Source organism: Martes martes (genome assembly GCF_963455335.1).
Source record: "Martes martes genome assembly, chromosome: 12".
NCBI classification, from domain to species: domain Eukaryota; kingdom Metazoa; phylum Chordata; class Mammalia; order Carnivora; family Mustelidae; genus Martes; species Martes martes.
The window spans coordinates 16997552-17010501 of NC_137900.1; the positions used below are offsets into that span (position 1 = coordinate 16997552).

At 46.6% G+C, this 12950-nt stretch overlaps 1 protein-coding gene across 1 annotated transcript in view; it reads left to right on the forward strand.

Moving 5' to 3' along the window:
• The first annotated feature begins 298 nt into the window (after nt 1–298).
• GCNT1 (glucosaminyl (N-acetyl) transferase 1) overlaps nt 299–12950 on the forward strand; it is a 29923-nt gene continuing 17271 nt past the window's right edge. The window contains exons 1-2 of the mRNA XM_080820067.1: nt 299–461; nt 1281–1398. The gene's annotated coding sequence lies outside the window, so the exon portion shown is untranslated. The remainder of the gene's footprint in view (nt 462–1280; nt 1399–12950) is intronic.

Genomic DNA, 12950 nt, shown 5'->3' on the forward strand with positions numbered 1-12950 from the left:
AGAAAAGCTGTACTTCTCGCGTTTCCTGCCTTGGCGGAGAAGAGCAAAGAATATCGAAGAAGACGCCACTTACTCACCCAGCCCTTGCGGAGTTCGGGGACCTGAGAACCAGGGCAAACGGTTGAGGAAGCAGAGAGAGGAAGAAAGCGCGTGGACACCGGCTCTCGGCCCACACCTCGCTGAGACCCAGAGGGCGCGCTGTCCCCGGCCAGGAGCCGCGCGCGCCCCCCTCCCCGCCCCGCCCTCCAACCTCCGAGGTGGGCGAGGCGGGGGTGCTGGGGGCGGGGCTTCACGGGGCGGGGCCAGGGGCGAGGCGGCCGGGTAGGTGGCGGTGAGGCAGGAGGCGCGGTCGGCCAGCGCAGCCAGCGTCGGGAGCGCGTCGCGCGGCCGGTGCGCGGGTATTTGGGGTGCTGCGCGGGAGCGCACCCTAATGCGCCCCGGCCGCCACCGGCTTGCTGCAGGTAACCGATTCCTCCACTCCCTCCACTCCGCTCCCGGCAACCCGGATCGCCTGCTATGGCGCCCGGTGGCCGGTGGAAGGATGGGAAGGATGCGAGGGAGGGAGCCGGCTCTCAGCCAGGGCCCCGCTGCCCCGGGGGCGGGGTGGGGGGTTCCGCTGGGGAAGAGGAAGCGGAGCCCTGGCCCGAGGGAGCGGACGCTCGGTGGGAGTGAGCCGGGAACGCGTGTGCGCTCTGGACGCTTTCCCTGGGCCTGACTTCTGGTTCCATCCGTGGAGCCCGGGGCCAGGACTCCGGTACCCAGTGTCACCTGGAAGCCACTTTCTTTCTGGCTTCTTAACCCCTGGTCGGGGTAGCGAGTAGGAACTAAGAAGTCGGAGTTGGCTGCGGGCGTGGATGGGCAGGAGAGCGAGCGAACAGTTACTCACCGCTGTCTCGTGGGTGCCAACTCCGTCTAATCCTTCCCGGAGCCCTGCAAAGAGGCATATATTACCCTCATTTTACCGATGAAGAAGCCGACGCCAGGTTGAGAAATGACTCGCCTCGGGGCAAGCGACTGGAAAGGGACGCCGAAGTCCCCCCACCCCAGCCCTCCGCTTCTCCCTTTCCTCCTGCTCCTCTCTGACCTTACCCCGCGGGTGTAGGAAACTCGCGCTGCTGGGTCTGTTTGGAAAACAGGTGATCGTTTCCCTCCTAGGTTACTTTTTTTGTTTGTTTTCTGTTAGCACGCCGTTTCTGACTCACATTCTTCCAGTTTTGGGTTGTTAGCTTTTTGAAGTGAAAGCAGCCCTGTCTCACGGCTCTTTTTTTTTCTCGTTGCAGCGCATTCCCTCCGTGCCGAGCGAGTCCCAGGCACCCGCACGGGCCACACACTTCTCTCTCGCCGTGGATGAGGTCGCCTGCAGATCCGGGCTGCACCCTATGGGCTGCCCAGGTGGAGGTAAGGTTTGTAGTCACCCGGCAACCGTGGCACCCTTTGCTGATTTCCTTTCTGGAGGGAAGAGAGTCTTTATTTAACAACTCGTAAGACAAGCGGCCAACTGGGAAGGATATACGAGGTTCGCAGAAAGCATTGGTTCCTTGAGATGAGAACAGGCTACAGGTTTCTGTGACCTGAATTTGTAGAGCGGTAGGTGAGGCATCCGGTCAGGGACTTGTCCCCTGCTCTGGGCACTCTGTCCCCCTTTCAGAGCTGTTCTGAAAGGCAGATTTGTTTTATAGAGTGGAGGAGGAGGGGTGAATGGTTTTCAAAGATCAGTGTAAATTACCTGCTAGGAGCCCAGGCAGTTTCAGACAGGCTCCCCTGCCAGAGGATATGGTAACAGATTTCTCTTTTGGCAAAAAGAGAAGAAACCCTGAGCTTGGTGGGGATCTGCTATTGTCTAATGGATTTTTCGCAGCCATTCAAGATGTGGTTTGGGGAAACTGAGTTCTTAGAAGTGGCTGACTCCTCAATTTTTAAAAACAGTGCAATATACTGTAAATTTGCTTTTACAAAGTTTTATTGTTAGGTGGAAGAGGCTGATACTGGTTTCTGCTTCTCGGGGAGGATTTGAAGGTTGCCACCAACTCATTTGCCCTTCCTTCACTGGCCCTGAGAAGGACCTCTTTAGCCTGGGCTCCAAATCTCTAGTGGATTTCATTCTTCATTAATTATAATCATCCCTGACTGATTATAAGACCACTTCCAACCACGTTAGTTTTTTTTTTTTTAATTTGTAATTTAGTTGCTTAACATAAAGAAAAATGTCCTTGAGAATTGTCAACGATTTACAAAATCAACTATGTTACAGGGACTGATCAGGTAATGGGTGGGAGATTTAAGGGGGGCTTGGCTGGGCACAGGTGACCTAGGGAGGACCTCCTAAAACAATCTGTGGGGATGGCCTTTCGCTCCCCATAACCCTGCAGGGATTCTGACCCAGGGTGTCTAGATCTTTCTCCCCTCCCCCAACTAGCTGAAAAATCTTTTCCTTTTCTTTCCTTTTTTTTTTTTTTTTAACAAAGTAAAACCTGATTTAAATATTGTCTCTTTTTTTCTTTCTTAAAACACAGGAACCAATCAGATTTGGTCTTGCGTCATTCATTTTCAGATCTGTCTTAGAAACTTCTATAGCTGGTGATTGCATTCTTGAGGGGAATGAAAGATTCTGACCTATGATGTAGATGTGGTGCACTTGTCATGAAATGAGATGGTGGGAAACCGAGATTAATGCTGTTGAAATTATTTCTTCCAATTCTCAATTTCTGTTTTCCATGAAGGATGCCGTACTGCCACGGCGTAGAGTAGTCTTTTATGGGCCAGCCAAGGAATTGTGTCACTGCTGCTAATGGTCATTCTTTTTTTTTTTTTTTTAGTTCTTTTTTTTTTAAAAATTTCATTTTTTCAGTGTTCCAAGATTCATTGTTTATGCACCACACCCAGTGCTCCATACAATGCCTTCCCTCCTTAATACCCACTGCCAGGCTCACGCATCCCTCCGCCTCCCTCCCCTCCAAAACCCTCAGTTTGTTTCTCAGAGTCCATAGTCTCTCATGGTCATTTTTTTAAAAAATATTTTATTTATTTATTTGACAGACAGAGATCACAAGTAGGCAGAGAGGCAGGCAGAGAGAGGAGGAAGCAGGCTCCCCGCTGAGCAGAGAGCCGATGCGGGGCTAGATCCCAGGACCCTGAGACCATGACCTGAGCCGAAGGCAGAGGCTTTAACCCACTGAGCCACTCAGGCACCCCTCTCATAGTCATTCTAATGAAAATTTATTCATGGTTCTAATTCAGGATGCCAAATGCCTAACTCCCTGACTTAAAAGAGGAGTTCCCAAATGACTGTTTCTCATGGGGACTATCTTTACTCTTAACCACATTGGCTTCGACACCGGATGCAATGCTTAAGGTTGCCGTGTTTCTTTGTAGCCATCTGTGGCAGAGGCCACGTATGTTGACATTTGGGCCAGTTAAGCTTTTGTTGTGGAAATTGTCCTGCGTATTGTGGGACGTGCCGCAGCATCCTGGTCCTACCCTGTAAAGGCCAGTCGTCCCCTCCCTGCAGTTAGAACAACCCACATGTCTCCAGATGTTGCCACACGTCCCCTGGAGGATGGAGTCACCTGGTTGGGGAAAAGAATGAGCCAACATTTAAAATGCTCTCGGTGTTTATGAACTAAACTGTAAATACAATCGACTGTTAAACTTCTAGTGACTAGAGAAGCTATCTGTAATGTCTAAACAAACATCTACATTTTAAAATACTTTTATAATAAAGATGACTAAACTAGTGTTCTCTGTGAACAGCCCCATGTGTCCTACCAGGATGTATCTCCAAGGAAATTTTGGGTGTTCATGTGGTTGTTAAATTTCCAGAGTTTAAAATAGTGGAAGCTGAAAAGGAACCTAGAAGTGGTTTTCATTTTTCTCCTTTTATTTTACCCTTCTTAAAAAAAGATTTATTTGGGGCGCCTGGGTGGCTCAGTGGGTTAAAGCCTCAGTGGGTTAAAGCCTCAGGTCATGATCCCAGGGTCCTGGGATCGAGTCCCACATCCGGATCTCTGCTCCGCAGGGAGCCTGCTTCCTCCTCCCTCTCTCTCTGCCTGCCTCTCTGCCTACTTGCGATCTCTGTCTGTCAAATAAATAAATAAATAATCTTAAAAAAAAAAAAGATTTATTTATTTTTATTTGAGAGAAAGAGGGAGCTGGCTTGGAGATGGGCAGAGGAAGAGGGAGAAAATGTCTAGCTGACTTCTCACTGAGGAGCCCGAGGCAGGGCTGGTCTCCCGACCCTGAGATCGTGACCTGAGCAGAAATGAAGAGTCAGATGCTTAGGTGCCCCCCAGTTTTCTCCTTTTAGTTTACTTGATGTCTTTTAATTTTTTTAAGGTGAGAAAATATTAATGAACCATGCTTACTGATGTGGGAAAATTGACACAATTCCTAAGAGAACCACAAGCAAAAATTGTAAGCAAAAATTTTAACAATGAGACTCACTATAGATCATGTTCAGAGTAGAATCTAGTTTTAGAAACCATAAAAAGGGGGCGCCTGGGTGGCTCAGTGGGTTGAGGCCTCTGTCTTCGGCTCAGGTCATAGTCCCAGGGTCCTGGGATCAAGCCCCTCATCGGGCTCTCTGCTCAGCGGGGAGCCTGCTTCCTCCTCTCTCTTTGCATGCCTCTCTGCCTGCTTGTGATCTCTGTCTGTCAAATAAATAAATAAATAAAATCTTTTTTAAAAAAGGAAATCATAAAAAGCTTTTAGCTAACAGCAATAGCTAAGACAACCATATATTTCTGTAGTCTGAGAAATTCTGATTTGATAGAAGAGAGCCCTACATAATACGCAATAGATTCATATCAAAAGAAGAAAACATACTGAATATATAACCAACCCTCTTTTTTTAGACCTTTAGTTCAGGAGGTTGAAAACTCAGCCCTAGTTTAAAAAGGTGCATCCTTAGATAGGGAATGGCAATCCATTGGTTCCCTTCCAGAAATCAAACTTATTTGTAAGACTCAGGATTGGCTACATAATTTGTGGGGCCCATGTTTAGAAATTCTTAAGAACACCACGAATGCCGGGTGCCTGGCTGGAGGAGGAGCATGTGACTCTTGATCTCAGGGCCGTGAGTTCGAGTTCCACACTGCGTATAGAGATTACTTAAATAAAACTAGAAAAAAAAAAAAAAGGATATCAAAACAGCTTGAATTATTAGGTGAATCACAGGGCCCTGTGTGGCTCTACAGGTTGCATACCCGTGAAGTTGACCCTGGTTCCTTGTTCATAGCTTAGAAGGGGATTGCGATCACTAAAGCAAATCCCCGGAGAGGTTCCTGCTGCCCCAGAGCACTGAGAGTTGCCGACTCACAGACTGTACTAATATTTCCAATCAGGAGTCTGCATGTGTTCGGTCATCGGTATGCTAAATTTACTAAGAAGGGGCACCTGGCTAGCTCAGCTGAAAGAGCATGGGACTTCTTGACCCCGGGATCACAAGGGAAGCCCCACATTGGGTATGGAAAATACCAAAAACATTAAAAAAAAAACTTTAAAAATTAATTTAAAAAAATTTATACCCATGACTATAAAAAAAAAATTCTTCCCATGAATGATTTTTCTTTTGCTAAAGAGTTAGCCAGACTGTGTATGGGGGCGGGGGTGTGTGGGTCCCTGAGCAACCTGTTTCTTCAGGCCCTCACTGAACAGCTAACTTACTGAGCACCCGTACATGCCAGGCATTGTCAGCTCTGACCCCACGGCTGGGAAGGATTGAGGGTCCCCCCCTTTCTGAGCCTTCCAGCCTCATGGCTAGAGGACAGGTTAGAGCTGGACCAGCGCGTAGTCCCACAGGCTGTCCCAGTTGTTGGTGGGACTCCAAAAAAACCCCACAATGTCCAGAGAGCATCTAACCTGAGGACCTCAACTAGGGGAAGAGATTACTCAGGGTAGGTCTCCCTAGGAAGTGATACTTAAAAGAAGTCCTGAAAAATGAACAGGAAGTAGTCGGGTGATTTAGGGGCCTGAGTTCCATGTTAGAAGGGTTAAGACCAAGGCAGAAATTCGGCTCTGGGGTGAGGCCTCTTGGGTCATTTTCAGGACTGAGTTTCGATGGAAAGGTAATGGGAACCTTTTGAAGGATGTTAAATAGGAGAGGAGATGAGTGATTAAGTTTGGGTTTTTGAAAAGATCATCTCCACTGCTGTGTGGAGGATGGTTTGCAGGGTTAGGCCGGGCTGATATCTTTGTGCCTTTGTGCAGACTGGAAAAGATGGACGACTTTGTCCCAATTAGACTGGACCAAAGACCTCAGGCCCTCAGCCTGTCACTTTGCACACATACCCTGAAGAGGGGAAGGCTGGGGTGGGGGTGGGGGGGCAGAGTGCAAAGGTATTTGCTCTCACCGGGGCCCTTATGGTACAGTGATGGGGAATAGAAGCCAGACACAGAGGGCTTGGGGGGAAGAAGGAAAGGGAGAGAGGTTGAGTTTTGTAGCTCAAGTCAGTATGAAAGTGGTGATTATTTGGATGTGGTTTTTGGACAGGGTAATATGGAGCATGTTTTGAAAGCTTCTGGCATAAATAACTTGAGTGGGATGGGTTCGTGAAGCCATTCACAGTGTTAGAGAACCCCGGGGTGAGGGAGGGAAGGGGATTCCTTGGGCTAGATCGTGCTTGTGAGACACTCGTGGAGACCAAGGAATTGGCATCTGGAACTCTTGAAAGAGATGGGTGGAAGGAAGTCCCTGTTGGGAGCTGTTGCTTGTGGGTAATCATTGCATACACAAAAGATCATCAGAGGAGGGGTGTAGGATAAGAGAAAGGGGCTGGCCTGGAGAAAAAGACCACTGTGTTTGGAAGAGGAGGAGCCACTGGGTACAGTGACTGAGAAATGAAATAGACGTGTGCAACACGGAGGAAATGTGGGGTCTGTGGTTTCCTTTCATTTCTCTCTTTCTCTCCTTTTCCATTTGAGACTGGAGACACTTGAACAAATTCTAATGCTGCTGGTGAGTTTCTGGTGGAGGGGAGAAGCTAAGCCTGTGGGAGTGAGAAATCCATGACTGAGCCTGGTTTCAAAGAAGGGGAAAGAGGCTGGATTCCATTACACAGGTGGGGGGGTTGGTCTTTGATGGAAAGAGGGCGGGAGAGGATGGATTGTTTGCCTCAAAGTTGAGCTCTCTGGAGGAGAAGGCACGACCGTCTGCTGAGTTTGGTGGGTTCGAGAAGTCAGCTACTTTGTCAACCACTGGTTCATCAAGCTTGTTCAAGTGCCAAACACTGGTAGATTAAGAATGATGATTACCCTTGGGCTCAGCCCTGATAGACTGGTAAATATAGGTTTGGTCTTTGTCTCTGGGTGCTGATGCCCTTGGAATTTCCTGAGGGATTGGGATGATAAGAATGTCTTTTGTTATTCATCTAAAGAGCTCTTTTCCACACCTTCTCATGCTAATAAGGTGGCTGAGGTGTAGGGGGGCCTTAGGTAGCCTCAGGATGGGGTGGGCACCAGAAAGAACCAGTAATTAGAGGGTTGGCGCTTTTAGCCCCACCCACTGGCCTCAGGGAAGGGGGAGGGGCCTAGAGACTGGGTTGCAAAAACTTTGATCAACACTGTTTGGAGAGCTTCTGGGTGGTTGAACCCACCAAGTGGGGAAAGTGGGTACACCAGGAACAATCCAAGGTCATTGTGACATTTTCACAGTGAGAGAGGGGTGATTGCTTCTCAGAAGATTTTATGCTACAGAGGCACATTTTGGAAAGAGCTGTTTGGGAATGTTTTCACTGTAATGTAAACATGTTGCCAAGAAATATGGTAAATCTGTGGCTGGTCAAAACTCTTTTTCAAAACCGAAAACCTAGAAGAACTTGGAAAAAGAATTGTCTGACAAAATCTTTGAAGTGAAGAGTATCAGTGGGTTTTTAGTCCATTTGTTAGATTCATAAAAATGTGGCACCCCCTGACTAGTTTGCAAGGACGAGGGTTTGAGAACTACCAGCTGAATCTCACCAAAAAAGACTTTGTCGGGGACGCTTGGGTGGCTCAGTTGGTTAAGCCGCTGCCTTCGGCTCAGGTCATGATCCCAGGGTCCTGGGATCGAGTCCCGCATCGGGTTCCTTGCTTGGCAGGGAGCCTGCTTCTCTCGCTGCCTCTGCCTGCCTCTCTGCCTGCTTGTGTGTACTCTCTCTCTCTCTCTGGCAAATAAATAAAATCTTAAAAGAAAAAAAAAGACTTTGTCAAAGTATCAAGATTTAGGCAGCAAAGCCCAGAGTGTTCTGCTGTTTCTCCAGTGGATACGTGTCACCCAGACAGACAGCCATTAAAACAAAATGTTAGGCTACAGGAAACTGGGAACCAGTACTTGACAGGACTCTATAACAAGGTAATTAACCAAGAGTTTTCAAAAATAAAGCGTATTTAGGGGTGCCTGCATGCGTGGCTCAGGCATTGGGCTCCCTGCTCAGTGGGGAAACAGCTTCTCTCTCTCCCCCTGTACCTCCCCCCTGCTTGTTTTCTCTCTCCTTCTCTCAAATGAATAAGATCTTTTTTTTAAAAATAAAGCATATTTAATCTATTGCTTTCATTACAAATATTAATATCTATTTGTACCATAAGTGATTATACTTATAAGCGTTATTTCCTCTTTCCCCCATCTTTTTAATAATGTGCATTAGTACAGTGGTACATAAAATTTTTTTAAGAAATATACATATCTAGTTGGGACTTACTCCAAAGCTTTTACTCTTGGTGTTTGCCCTAAAAAATGTATAAGCTTATCATTAAAAACTGAGGCCAGGTGCCCTCCTCCCCCTACAGCAAATGGAGAACTGGATTTCCTTATAAACTATAAAACTACATCTTCCCCATGATGTGCTCCTACAGTTCATTCGTGGAAAATAACATTGCTACTAGAGCTTCTACTCTGGAATTGAACGAATACAGAATGTATGCATGTCTTGTTTCTCTTGAAATGTGTACCTTAAGCTTTCTTTAAATAATCCACTTTGAATGCTTTAAAAAGAAAGGAGGAAAAAATAAAATTCGGGGGGCGGGGGGGGAAGCCAATGGTTGTGGCAAGTGCTCTGCCCCAGGACAGGTAAATGTTATTTCCACACAGGCCTTGTGGTTCTCATTCTTTCCTTCCCTAGCCTCCACTCTGACGTTGACAGAGATCTGCCCCAGGCCCTTTTGGATCTTTTGGGGAAGCAGACTGGGGAGGGCCACATTCTCCTCTGCAGGTAAGGGTGAGAATTAAAAAGCAAGTCTGGGGCCACCTATGCCCTGTCGAGGGAGTCTGGCTGCCTCTCCCACAAAAGGTGCACTTGGGGTGGCAGCATGATCATGGGTTGGAATCAAGTAATTACGAATTTTCTGGAATCAGCAGCTGGACCCAGGAATGCACCTAAGGCACCGTCCCAGGCTATGCGACTTGCCAGGGGCTTTTGTCCTTCAGAACTTTGTGTGCCCAACAGGCCTCTAGGATGCCTCTGTTCCAGACACAAAGTCCGAGCACCCCATCTCATCTTTGTTTACTCTTTCCCCATGTTATGCTAATCGGAGTCATTCAATCCACTTAGGAAGATTTCCAACACCGGCTGCTAATTAACAAAACACCTGGCTAATGAGGAGAATTCTGAAGCATGAGGTATAGCCGCTGCCCCTGGAGTGTGGCCATCCCAGAAAGGAGTCCCTGTTAACCTCCCCAGCCCCAAGGGGGACCCTCAGAGGGGTTTCTGGCCAGATGCTCTCCTGTTCCTTTCAGCACTACAATGAATGCATTGTTCCCCAAATAGTTTTTACCTATATTGATCAAGCCTAGAATTCCCCCCAGAAGGCTCAACAAATAAGCATGTGTAGATTCCTTGAGATCAGGAAGATGCATTATTTATGACTACTCCGCCGCCCCACCCCACCATAACCCAGAACCTAGGATTCTGTTTTGTATAATGACTACTAGGTGTGGAATTAAATTGAGCGCATTCAGGGGTTTGTCAGGAAACTTCAAATACAGTTTCTGATTGTGGCGGTCTGAAAAAAGTTCCCCTCTAGGCATGAACTAAAGATTTGAACAATGTCCAGACAGGAGAAAATATTTAATAATAATAGTGAATAAATGGCTAATGTTTATGGAGGGCCCATGTGTCACATGCAGTGCAAGCATATGACGTGTTCGCTCCCTTGCCCTATAAAAACTCTAAGGTACACATGGCCCTAATCCTATCAAATTGCCTAAAATTATTGTTGTTATTATTTACTGTTATTTTTACCAGCAAAGAAGCCGAAGGTTGAAGTTAAGGGCGTACAGAAGTCTGAGTTGGTGGGTGGTGATGTCCAGTTTTTGATCTGAGCAGTTTGGTTCCAGAGCTAAAATCATTGCTACTAAGTTCTCCTTCTCGCTTGTAAATATACTCAAGAGAAAATACTGAGCAACTGGTAGTCAAAGAAATACAAAATGAAACCTCAGTGAGGTACCATTAAACAGTTGTGATAATGACAAAGATAATTATACAGTGGCTGAATATATGATACATAATTAAGATAATTATATAGTAAACGTAGAGAAAATGGTGCTCAGATATTACTACTGGCCGTATGAGTGTAGTCCATTTGGAAGGCAATCAAGAGCAACAGAAATTTGTAAGTTTTGATTCAAGAATCCTACTCCTGGAAATCCTTTACAAAGCCAAGAGAAAACAAATTATGCGTTATCTTTAAAGATTTATTTATTTATTTATTTGTCAGAGAGAGAGAGGGAGGAGCGAGAGTGAGCACAAGCAGACAGAGTAGCAGGCAGAGGGAGAAGCAGGCTCCCTGCCGAGGAAGGAGCCCGATGTGGGACTCGATCCCAGGACACCGGGATCATGACCCGAGCCGAAGGCAGCTGCTTAACCAACTGAGCCACCCAGGCGTCCCCATTATGCGTTATCTTTAAAAGGGTTCATAGTTCTTCTTTATAAGAATATCATTTGGAAATACCCTTAATATCCAACCACGAGACACATACTAACTGTGGCAAAAAAACAATAAAGACTCTTCGCTGCCCATTAGTAGAAAAAAACAACAGAAAATTGAGTCCCAGCTGCTGTTACATCTATGCACAAGTGTAAGTCAGGAGTGTCCCCGGACGGGTGTTAGAAGGGAACTTGAAAATGATGTGTAAGTGGACTGAAACTGTAAGTGGCTTTTTGTTTGTTTGGAAATTATCTCGAACTATAATGCTTTGCCAGCATACTTAACTGGAGCTTGTATTGGAGGATTGGGGCCATTTTCTCTTTGCAATTTTAAAAGAAAGATCTTAAAGTAAATTAAAAACTCAGACATTTCAAAAGTGCTTGAATAAGTACCCCACCCCCAAACAAAAAGAGGATCACGGAATAGTTTTGGGTAGGTCTGTGCTTCTCAAATTTTTCTAGTGCACATTGATAGTATGTATGGAGCCTTGTTTTTTTTTTTTAAGATTTTATTTATTTATTTGACAGAGAGATCACAAGTAGGCAGAGAGGCAGGCAGAGAGAGAGGGGAAAGCAGGCTCCCCACTGAGCAGAGAGCCTGATGTGGGGCTCGATCCCAGGACCCTGGGATCATGACCCGAGCTGAAGGCAGAGGCTTTAACCCACTGAGCCACGCAGGCGTCCCGGAGCCTTATTTTTTAATGGGTTTATTTTATACATGCTAGAGTGTAGCTTCTCTGTGGATGCTGTTTCTTCTCAAAAAAAAAAAATTTTTTTCCCCCCCATTTCATTATCTAGAGAATTCATTCATTCCTGGCTTTGGCAGTACTTTCAAATTCAACATATATACCTAAATGTAATCTTACATACAATGAAAATGTTGCATCAAGTTTGCCACTCAAGTTTATGCATCCCCTTCAAGGGAACGGTTAGGTCTTAGATGGTAAATGGGTCCCTCTATCTTAGGACTGAAGCCCTCTGGAGGAGAGTTTGTCATAGTCACACCCACAGGAATATTTGGAAGGTTCTGAGGCCCCGTGGAAGGTTTAGGAAGCAGGGCAAGGTATGATTTGAAGCTGTTAATAACCAGACCCAGTGTTTGGGGCCAGAAAGTGAGACTGCTCTGTTCCTTCTACCCTCCGGGGACTCGGCCTTGGGCTGAACCCCCTCCCACCTCTTCCCTGCCCGTAAACTAGAACAAATGACCCAATTCAAAGCAACCTAAAGCCTCAGTTTCCTTGAACTGTGCTGTGAGAGGGAAAGTATCTACTTCCCGGGTTGTGAGAATTGAGACAATGTATGTAAAATGCCTGGTGCAGGTTCTTTCCAACTCTTCACCTGGACAATCTCCTTAATCCCACAGTAACTCCCATTGTGAAAGCACCATCAATTTTAGCATCTGCTTTTAAGGAAATAAAATAAAATAAAATAAAAAAGGAAACCACCGTAGTAGTGAACACGTCACATTTCAAGTGCCTATCAATTTCAGAAGCTGTCACGCAAGAAGGCGGGTCTTCAGTACTTACAGCCTGATTAGTATTTTGTCTTGCCCTGGATCCTCCCTGTTGTCTTCCACACCGGACAGTCACCCTGGCCAGGGCTCAGCCTCCCTTGTCCCCATCCACCATCCGCCCACTGAGGAGCAGCAGGTGGCCGTAGGAGTCGGGAGTTGGGGACCCCTAACCAAACCCCACGGCCCTTGTGCACAGCTGAGGAGCCCCAAGTGCAGAAGGGAAAGGTCAGTCCTGAAGACAGGATGAGCGCCATCCAGGACGCGACCCGTGGTTTGGGGTTTCTCGGAAGACACTCATCCTGTCTGACCTGATGCAGGGGACTCAGACAGAGTTCATGGAATTCTCCCAGCGCACCGTAATTGAGAGCATTTTAATACCGTACTCCCGTTTCCTTAGCCGGAAATGAGCTTGAAGGCACATTTAACAAAAGCATCCGCAGTCTGCTGGACCTTTCTTTGAGCAAAGGGAGGGATTTTGAACAACTCGGACTCGTTGTTTTTCTCGTTCTCTTCATTTTTTTCAAGTTGAATAAGCCTTTGGT